This window comes from Neopelma chrysocephalum, unplaced genomic scaffold (assembly GCF_003984885.1).
Source record: "Neopelma chrysocephalum unplaced genomic scaffold, ASM398488v2 Primary Assembly neopelma1_84, whole genome shotgun sequence".
Classification (NCBI taxonomy): Eukaryota; Metazoa; Chordata; class Aves; order Passeriformes; family Pipridae; genus Neopelma; species Neopelma chrysocephalum.
The window spans coordinates 529,254-539,581 of record NW_020897746.1 but is presented as its reverse complement, the minus strand read 5'-3'; the positions used below and the strand labels follow the sequence as shown (position 1 = coordinate 539,581).

The window sequence follows — 10,328 nt, the reverse complement described above, 5'->3', positions numbered from 1 at the left end:
GGAGTTAACTGTGCCTTATTCTCATGAGTCACTTTTTCATTCACACATTAAGTATCTGCAGAACCATTTTCTGGCTTTCAAGGACAGAAGAGATCATCTGCTCTGACCTCTGCATAGCAGGCCAGGGACTTTCATCTGCTGGTTCTTGCATCCTGTCTGCAATGTCTGGTCAAGAAAGAGCATTTCTTTCACAATGATGTGCCCAGTCTTGAATTAAAGCCTTTTTGCTGAAAGCAAATCTGCTGTGTCCCCAGCCAAGTTGGTCCAATGGGCCAAGAGTGCTCCGTGTTAAAAGTGCACTACATATTTCTGTGTAGGACGTGGGGTTTGCCTGCCAGAGGAAAGAAACTCTGCCAGAGAGGTCTCCTCCCACACTGGTGTTCCTGGATAACTGGAGATGGTCCTGCTTGCCTGCAGAAAATAAAGCCCATTATTCCTAGGATTGCTCCTGGTTTTCTCCAGATCTTTCAAGCTCTGTCAACATTCCCAGAGCCCAAGGCAGCCCAGGCAGGCTTCTCCCACAGCTCCCATCCTTCTCTTCTGCTCCCTACCCTGAGAGACCTTCAAGACTTACACACCCTTCTAAGAGCAGGATTTCTTTGATGGGATGCTTCCTCATGGCTTCCCTGCCCCAGTCCCTACCTGAGAGATGTCATTGACCTGCCAGAACAGACAGCACTTTACCAAGTGTTGTTGTACCCCAGTGTTGGCCCTGCACTCGACAGCAATGGGGCTCCCAGTGCTGGTGATGGACAGACTTCAGGGATCCTCTCACATTGTCCAAGTCCTCCATGTCACAGGGACTCCAAATGTGAGCTGTGCCTGGTCATGCTGTGAGATAGCAGCTCTCTTGGGGCAGCCTAAAAGCAAAGGCAGAGCTGGAGCACTGCCTGGTCACTCCTGACTCCCTTGTACCCCAGACTCAGGAGCCTCTTGGCTGACCCAGTGCATGAGACCCACTCCCAGGAGATCCCCCATCGTGACATCCAGGTCTGCTCCCTCTCTCTCCCTCTCCCTGCAGCCCTGGGTCACGTAACGCGTGCACAGCACAGGCCAGACAGACTCTCTGGCAGACTCTCTGGCATCGTTTTTTCAAGCTTGATAAATGGGGCCAACTCCTCCAGATTGAACTCAAGAAAATACCATTATCTGCTGAGCAGTGACTCAGAGATTGCATTGCAACATCTCATTGGTAATGTCAGATCGCAGGCAACGATATTAAAAATGAGCATTTTACCCTGGGCAGGGTATTAACTATGAAACGAAATCTGTATTTATTGCCTTCAGCCATGAGTGTCGAGACTCTTCCAGAATAAATGTTTTCAGTTCCGTGCAGGAAGGTTCTGGCATTTACAGGCCAGACGTTTCTAACCCATGTGCACAACCAGGGTGGTGGGTTGCCATGTGATGTCATGGCAGGGATGATGAGCTCACACCCCATCAGGCTCAGCCCGTCTGACACACACCCCGACCTTCACGGCCACTCATTCCTGACTGGGTGTAAACACCAGCCACGTGCACTTCATGGAATCATAGAACTACAGACTCACAGAATATCCTGAGTTGGAAGGGACCCACAGGGGTCATCAAAGTCCAACTTCTGACCCTGCACAGGGCAGCCATAAGAATCCCACCATGTGCCTGAGAGCATTGTCTAAACGCTTCTTGAATTCATTTGTCTTTGGCCAGTGCTGTGCAGAGCAGGACCCTCCAGTGTGAGGATGGAGGGGGCTGTCTTGGAATGGGCTCTGTCCCCAGCAACATGGCACCAGCCCTGGCACCACCCTGGCAGGGTTGGGGCTGGCATGGCAGCACTTGTCAGTGACAGTCAGGTGTTTCATCCATGACAGTGTCTCTGTGAGCCTGGAATGGGAGCGTGTGGCATCCTCCAGGACAGGAGTCAGCACAGTTTCCCAGCAGTGGGGCAGCCCTGCTGTGAGACCCCCAGCTTTCTCCATGCTTAGCTCGGATGGACATGCAGCAGCAAAGTGGGTCATGGATTTCATTTGCCCAGGGGGAGTGAGATGCCCGTGAGCCTGGTACATGCCCAGGGAGAGATGCCTGGGGCCCCCAGGGTCATGTGCCAGCACTGCACCCAGTGCCAGAGCTCAGTCCTCCCCCAGGGTGGGTCACAGCAGCCTTGTGTCCCCCTTGGCACAGCCCTGGGAGGGCACAGCCCAGCCCTGGCTGGGTTGGACAGAACCATGGGCAGCAGGATGAAGGTCCTGCAAAAGGCAGGTGCCATGTACACCTTGGGCAGCCGTGGCACCAGCTGTGGGATCCTCTCTTGCTGGACTGCAGGGTTTGATCCTCAACTGTCTCCTCTTCCTCTGCCTCTCAGTGCAGGAGCTTTTCTGCTGAACCAGAGAGTTTCACTGAAATGACTGTTTTGCATAGAAAAGAGTCTGTTCTTGGGGGGAAAAAAGTCAGTCAAGTGTGTACAAGTGTCAGAATCAAAGCTGGGTGGCTTTGTTTGGGAGCAAGTTGTTTATCAGTGACATTTTTCAGTTGAAAACTAACAGAGAGGGGCATCTAATGTGAGGGGAAGAGGAGGAGCAGGCACTGATCTCTGCTCTTTGGGGACCAGGGACAGCAGCCAGGGAATGGCTGGAGCTGTGTCAGGGCAGGCTCAGGTTGAATCTCAGGCAAAGGTTCTTCCCCCAGAGGCTGGTTGGGCACTGCCCAGGCTCCCCAGGGCAGTGGGCACAGCCCCAAGGCTGCCAGAGCTCCAGGAGGGTTTGGCTGATCCTCTGGGGCACAGGGGGGTGACTCTTGGGGATGGGCCTGTGCAGGGCTGAGGATTGGACTGGATGATCCTTGTGGGTCCCTTCCAGCCCAGCATGTTCTGTGATTCTGTGATTCTGTGATTCTGTGATGATGTTCAGGTTGATTCAGACTGAAATTCCCTGCATGAAATATCTTTTTTTTTCCTTTTTTTTTCTTTTTTCCTCTTCTTTTTTTTTCTCTTTCTTTTTTTTTTTTTAACAAATTTTTAAGAAATATTTGGAATGGTTCTTAGGTTGGGTTGAGCTTTCATTCTGGAAGAGTTTCTGGTAGTGCCTGGCTCTCTCACCAATGTTCCCCAGGGTGTGTTTCCTGGAAGGTGGGAACCATGCACAGCTGTACAAGATGTTGCCAAATACACCTGCAATTTCCATACTGGCTGTTCACGAGGAAATTCTGCCAAATCAGCTTTCCAGTGATGTTTCCAGCGGCTTGAAATGCAGCAAACATGTCCAGCTCCTTGTTGAGTGGCTCTTAACTCTGTGCTCATACTGGAAGGGGAAAGAAAATGAAATACTCCAAACTTTCTTTGCAACTCAGCATGGTGTAGTTTGCATTCCCTAATAATGGCAGCACAACTTGAGATAACAGCACTCCCAGGATGGGTTGTGAATGACCCCATGGTGCTGCTTTTAGGACATGTGGTCACGGCCCCAAACATGCCAGAGTTCAAGGAGTGTTTGGACAACGCCCTCGGGCACATGGTGGGTTTTTTGGGCTGTGCAGGGCCAGGAGTTGGACTTTGATGATCCTGGTGGGCCCCTTCCCACTCAGAACATTTGCTGATTTGTGCTGTGTGCCAGGGTGGTGCAGGAGGGAGCCCAGGTTGGTACCAGCAGTCCCGTCTCACAGGCTGCAGGTCTCGGGGCTCCCCAGCTGCCCTCTGGGGACACAGGGCTGCTCTCGGGGTGAGCAGGGCAGAGCCTCTGGGACAGCCCTGAGGCCCCTCTCTGCACCCTGACTTGGCTGGGGATTCCTGAGTTCTGCCTTGGCTGAGTCCGGGGTTTGCTGGCAGCACCACTGTGCAACAGGGCCACGTCCCCTTCCCACAGCCCTCTCTGCCTGTCTTCCCATCAGGAAACCGAAGCCACAGCTCCTGGCTTGCATTCCACCCCCTCCTTCCTCCCCTGCGTTTTGGGGTGACTGCTGCCCCATGGGGTGTGAGCAGCTCTGCCCAGAACATCCTCCCCAGGCAGAGGCAGAGCACAGGCAGATTGTCACTGCACCCCTTGGGAGACTGGGATGGGACTTTAAGGGCTTTTCCAAAGGGCCTCGAGTCTAGAGAGCACTTACTTGTTGTTAAACATGAGAATACTTCACTGTCATCCAGTGCAGAAATCACTTTCTGTGGCGTTGTGGCCTCACACAGAGCAGCTGGCACGGGGTGTGTCTGACAGAGCAGCCAGGGCTGCCTGACCCCACGGGGGACAGAACACCACAGGATGCTGTCACGGGCCAGCCCTTCTGCCCTGCTTAGTGCAGGGAGCTGGGAACTGTGCTTCCCAGGCCACCCCAGCTCCTGGGCACAGGTCAGATTGGGTGCAGGCCTCAGGCAGGAGGCTGTGATGGCCACCCTTGGGCCATCTGCAAACCCTCAGACCTGCTGGTCCACCAAGGGCAGCTGGAGGCTGGAGATGATCACCCAGGGCAGCCAGGGATGTGACCCCTGGGTCACTCTCTAGCTGTTAAAAGCACCTGGGCAGAGGAGGGTGACACTGTGGTATCACCTGTGGTGGTGAAAGAGATGGTGAAGGGCCTTAGAGGGGCTGTATGAGGAGCAGCTGAGGTCACTTGGCTTGTTCAGCCTGGAGGAGACTGAGGGGAGACCTCACTGGGGTCTGCACCTTCCTCATAAGGGGAATTGGAGCAGCAGCTCCATCTCTGCTTGGTGTGAGCTGCAACAGCATCCGAGGGAACGGCTGGAGCTGTGTCAGGGGAGGGTTAGGTTGGATTTTAGGAAAAGGTTCTTCCCCTGAAGGTGGTGGGGCACTGAACAGGCTCTCCAGGGCAGGGGGCACAGCACCAAGGCTGACAAGAGTGTTTGGACAACGCTCTCAGGGACAGGGTGGGATTGTTGGGGTGTCTGTGCAGGGCCAGGAGTCGGACTGGATGATCCTTGTGGGTCCCTTCCAACCCAGGAGATCCTATGATTCTGTGATTCTGTATATGGGCCACCAGACTGTTCCAAGCAGAAGTCCTGGGCTGTGTCTCCACCACCTCTACCCAGAACTCTCCAAAATGTGCCTGTTGTCCAAGTTTGTTGTCCAAGACCATGTGAACAGGCCACCCCTTACTGAGAAGACAAACTCCAAGGGGAATGCACCCCATACAGAGCCCCCTACAACCCTTCTGCTGGGCTCCTCACTCCTGGTCTGCCCCTGCAGGTGTGGGCACCTCAGGCTGGGATGACCCAAAGGTCTTTTGGGATGCTGTTGTGTCCTCCTGGACATCCCAGGGGTGTTACTGGTGGCCACCATGGTGCCATTCATCAGACTGTGCTTTCACCTGCTCAGAAGAGACTTGTGGGTGCACAAAGCCATGACCTCAGAGATGGACTCAAGGTGAGGCTGTTCATCCTAAAGAGTGATTACAGAATCACAGAATGGTTTGGATTGGAAGGGACCTTAAAGACCATCCAGTTTCACGAGCCCCTCCCCCCCATCCCAGCAGTGGATAAGGGATTAGAAAGATGCCAATAGTCCTTTGAATGTTTCCTCAGCAAGTTGTTTAGGGCTGTGTTAAGGTAGCACCAGGCTCATGTGTGTATCCCTAGAACTGACCAGGCCTTTTGGGAGTTTAACCAGGAATTTCCTTTGGTTAAATGGCTATTTGGGGAATCAGTACTTCTGTTTTGTACTGCATTTTACTCTAAATTGTTGGGATGTACTTCCAGTACTGCAGCACAGCGTGGCTTTTGTCTGATTTTTGTACTGATTAAAAAAAAATCTCATTGGAACATTAAACAAGAAAGGTGAAGGGAACGTTCCTCCAGCAAGGATGTGAGCTGAGCTAACTTTCTGGAGCTGTGAGTACCAAGTTTACGCTTACAAAAATGAGTGATTATGGAAATTTCATTGATCTTGTCCAAGGGCCAGAACAGAGTAACTCCTGCACAGCTGACCAGATCAGGCTTGTGGTATTTTAATTTGCTCTGCCATTATCCAGAAGAGATACATCTCCTGAACCCATGGTGTGTTCTCCTGAATGTGGATGGTGCACAATTGTCTGCCTCACCTCCTGCTGCTCGGTCCCCTGTAGGATGCAACTGTTCTTCACTAGTCAATACTTTTAAAGACTTCTAGGATTAATGGTTGGTCTTGCTGTGACTTTTCATAGTGACATGAGCTAAGAGCCCTGAAATGTCAGTGCCATGAGGAGGCACCTCTTTTGTTGGGCAGGCAGAAAATGCCAGCTCCTAAGAGAGGACTTTTTGGGAAGAGTGGTGACTCAGGAAAGGCTGGAGATCGTGAGCACAGTGAGTTTCACCTGCAATTTGCTGCTCAGCACATATGGAAAAAGAGGATTTTGGACACAACTGATAGTACCCAAGACTGTGCAGAAGAGATCCCCGAGTCAATTACTAACATTTCTGTCTAGTAGTGCAAACCTACAGGATCCCAGGGCTTGGCTAAGTGTGTGCAGAACAGAGTTTGTGAGTTGATCTTGGTGAATTACAATTAGACAGATGATGGGGATATTTGCAAAAAAATAGCCCAGGAATGGAGAGAAGCTGTAGGAGAAGGGGACACCTCCCCAGCAGTGACAAAGATCACTTTGGAAGTTTTCAAGGAAGACCTGTGGATGAGATGCTGGGGCAGAAAGTCCATTTGCATGAGTGTCAGCGAGGAGGAGGTGGACACAGGCAGGACCTTGTGTTTGCAGCACAATGTCTCCTGCTGGTACAGGATGTGGAAGGCTGTTCTTCTCACATGGGGTCAAAGACCATTGTCTGGCTTGAAATGTCCCCAGGAGGTGCCTCTGGCTTGGTTTGGCATCCTGGTACAATGAATGGCTGGGAAAACCAGACAAGAGGAGAGGTTTTAACAATCAGCTTGAGTGGACCAGTTACTGCCAAACTTATCCCCATAAAAAAGAGACTCAGTGATCCAAATCTGATACCAGCTCTTGATGTGTGGCTTGGATCCAGGCACCTCTCTGAGTTGGCCTGAGCAAAGCTAAAAGCTGGGGGGAAAGGGAGAAGTAAGAAACCCCACCTGAACTGGCAGAGGGTCTGCAGAGACTCAAGTGACGAATGTGGCTGAGTATCAACGAGGGGTTCCAGGATAAACTTGCACTGAGTAAGCACATAGTCACTCTGTTGGGGCTGGAGATCTGTGGGGAAGGCCAGAGGCACTCCAGAGCCTTGGAGTTTGCCACAGATCCCAAATCTTTTCTGGCAGAGACTCACCTGAGAAGGAGGGAGCTGTGAGGGAGGGAGCTGGACACTGGTTGAGATATGGAACCATGTCTGTTATTGATGGCGGAAACCCGGACACAGGTCCTGGCCAGAGAGTCCTTGAGCAATTAGAAGAAGTGATATGTCCTGTCTGTAAAGCAAGAGGACTGGCAAGAAGGCAAAAATTAGGGGAAGCCAGTGAGTTAGATGCTGGCACCTTCCAAACTCCCCATTTAAAGGCCCTTCCTGGTTTGCAGGGCTGGTCTGAGCTGGCAGCTGAACCATCTGAGGGAGGGTTGGTCCCATCACCCCCTGGCTCCTGTCACCACCTGGAACCATCAGAGCTGTCTCCACCCCAGGCACTGCTGCTGACAGGGCTGCTTTTAGTGTGGTGAAGAAAACACAAACCTGATATAGTATCCACACCCCACAAGCAAATCCTGCAGGTCACAGTGTGGGCACTCCTCCCAGGAAGCAGCCTTGAGGACTCGAACACTCTTCTTCCTCCACAGCCCAGAGAGCATCACATGGGAAATTCGGGGAGTTTATAGACCCAACAGATGAAGAAAATTTCTGCCTGGATGCACCCGGGCTCTTCACACAAAGTACAGCCTTGATTCCTGAGGTAGGGAACGAGGGTCTCACCGCAGGGTTTGCAGTGGTTCCCCAAGGATTCCAAGTCTCCAGCTGTTCCCCAACCCCACATTGCTTACCCTGGGCAGTTTTCCATCAGAATGCTGCATCTGCTCTGCTTTCTTCCCAGGTTTTTTCTTGCCCTCTCCCCTCTTGTGCCCAGCACTATAGAGGCAGAAAGCAAAGGAAAACCTGGTGGCTAAGCAAAGGAGCAGGAGGGAGGGCAGGATCAGAAACACTGTGATGTGTCAGAGTTTGCCTGTTTTCCCCTCCTCTCTTTGCCTCTCAGTCCCTGAAGAGCAGAGCCATTGCTCCTCCTGCATCACCAGAAGTGTTTTGCTTTTGTACAAGGGACAGGGCCTTGGAAAGCTGCCTGTCAGGAAGGGCGAGGCTGAAACAGGGAGTGGGATCAAGGACTTGGTTGCCACTCAGCTGCTGTACATTTGCCACCTTTGGGTAGTGCAGATCATCAGAAAGGTTTGGAGTCTTTACCCTGGGATTCCCATTGTTACCTAGAAGCTGTGTTGGGAATAACCTAAACTCTGCCTGGAGCTCTTCTGCCTTGTTTCTTGGAGGTGTTGTTACTCCTCACTCCAGGATGAATTGACTCTGGCCCCAGAAGCCTCTCTTGTTCTGGCATCACAGCTCTTGTCCATCAGCCTAACAGCCCTTAACTCCAGTAGGAATTGTGGGGTGCTGCAGGATGTGGTAGCAAGGCTGAGCCCACTGAATCATCCATTAATCCAGGATCTTTGCCTTTTCTGCTGATTCATGTGGCTGCAGCATTGAGGCCTTGAGCTGCCATCTTGCAGACATGTGTCAGAGTGTGTCACACCTCTGTTATGGGCTCTTATCTCCCCTCACTTATTTGGTTTCCCGTGTCCACTGAGCGGTGATTTATGGTGCCTCCCCCAGCTCTGTGGGGCGTTGGGCACGAGCTACAGTTAAGAATGGCTTTCAAGCTGTCAAGATAATCCTGTATTCAGCTGAAATGGATCCTCATCAGCTCGAGCCAGGAACCACAAGGGACCTCCTGTGATTTCAGTGGGGTTTCAGCTTTCTCTAATCCTCTCTCAGGCTGGCCCAGAACAGGATGTACTGGATAGAGGAGATGTCTTTTCAGGGGCCATCACATCTAGGAGGTGATGCAGAAGTTACCTGAGCCTCTCTGAAATGCCTTTTCCATCCTACCTCTCTCCAAGCTCATGGCCAGCACCGCTTAGCACTCAGCAGAGCATCAGAGCTGTGTCTGCAGTGTGTGCTGGGCCCAGGTCACTGTGCTGCTTCTCCTTCCTCCACCATCCCAGGCTATAGCTCATTTTTTCAGAACACATTCTGCCCCCGCTCTCTGGACAGGCTGCACCACTCGTTTGCAAGGAGGTGGCAGAGTAAAGTTTGCTGCAGCTGCAGCCTGGGCTCCTCACTCTGCCCAGTGCCGAGAGCCCCACTGGACCTCAGTTAGTCCTGTTTGCTCTTGCTTGGCATATCCAGTTGTGATCCTGCTGGAGATCCCTTATCTTTCAGTAATTCCTGATGCTGTGCTTTCCTGAGTACACCTTCTCCTCATTAATTATCAGTGTTCTGTGGAGACAACTTCCCTCATGGCTGGGGGTATGGTGTGTTCTGGGTGACCTCCCTTCTAGATGGGAAGGACTTTGCCATGTGATTTTTAGGGTAAACCAGGGAACATGCATTACAGCCCAGGGGTTCCTGCCACATGCTCGAGGGTGGTTCACCCCTCTCCGTGTTTTCTCCCTGGTTTGCATTAGACTCCTTCCTCCAAGGATTCAGCTGAGGCAGGTGGTCCAGCACTGAATTAGGGGCATGGCAATCATAGCAGTGGTAGTTTGGCAAAAAAGCCTGGCAGCTCTGCCCACAGCAAAACTGGGGCGAAATCCCCCAGGTGTGTGCCAAGCATCCTAAATCCAGAGTAGCAGCCAGCACTCAGGGAATTTTCCCTTGCTAGTGTTGAGCACGGGTACATGGATGGTTTTCAAGCCTCTTCCTCCAGCACTTGCAAAGCAAACACTGTGTTTTCCAGGGAAGATGTGCTGCACATGGGTGGGATGAGGATCTGCAGGGGAGCTCCTGGTGTGTGCTCAGGGGTGCCTGTGCTCCCCAGAGCTGCAGCAGCGAGGCACACACTCGCCTGGCTCCCCAGCCACTGCCTCTGCTACCAGAGCAACTGCTGCCAGAGCTGATTATTCCTCCTGTGCTGCATTGGAGGGAGCAGCTGGCAGCCACCTCCTCAGTGAGAAGGAGGAACTAAACACACAAGCCAAGCCAGCGTGGTGCAGTCCCCAGGAGACTGGGCTGGCTGGGAGTACCAGGCTCGGTTCTGCCACCCAACCTGGCACTGAGCTCACACACATCCCAGCCCTTCCTTCAGAGCAGCTGGAACTGGGAGCAGGGGGTGAGCTGTTGGGTGGGTTTGCTGCACTGTGTGTTCCTGCACCAAGTCTCTCCCTTGCAGAGAGCAGCACAGGCATCTTGTAAGGTGCAGGATGTTTGGGCA

The 10,328-nt window shown here is 52.5% G+C and overlaps 1 long non-coding RNA gene across 1 annotated transcript; it reads right to left on the bottom strand.

Moving 5' to 3' along the window:
* Positions 1 to 3,101: 3,101 nt before the first annotated feature.
* LOC113971508 lies at positions 3,102 to 7,948 on the bottom strand. Its single transcript, XR_003535579.1, has 3 exons — positions 7,894 to 7,948; positions 7,193 to 7,331; positions 3,102 to 3,275 (listed from the first exon to the last, which is right to left on the bottom strand). It is a non-coding gene; the product is annotated as an uncharacterized LOC113971508 (long non-coding RNA).
* Between the last annotated feature and the right edge of the window lie 2,380 nt (positions 7,949 to 10,328).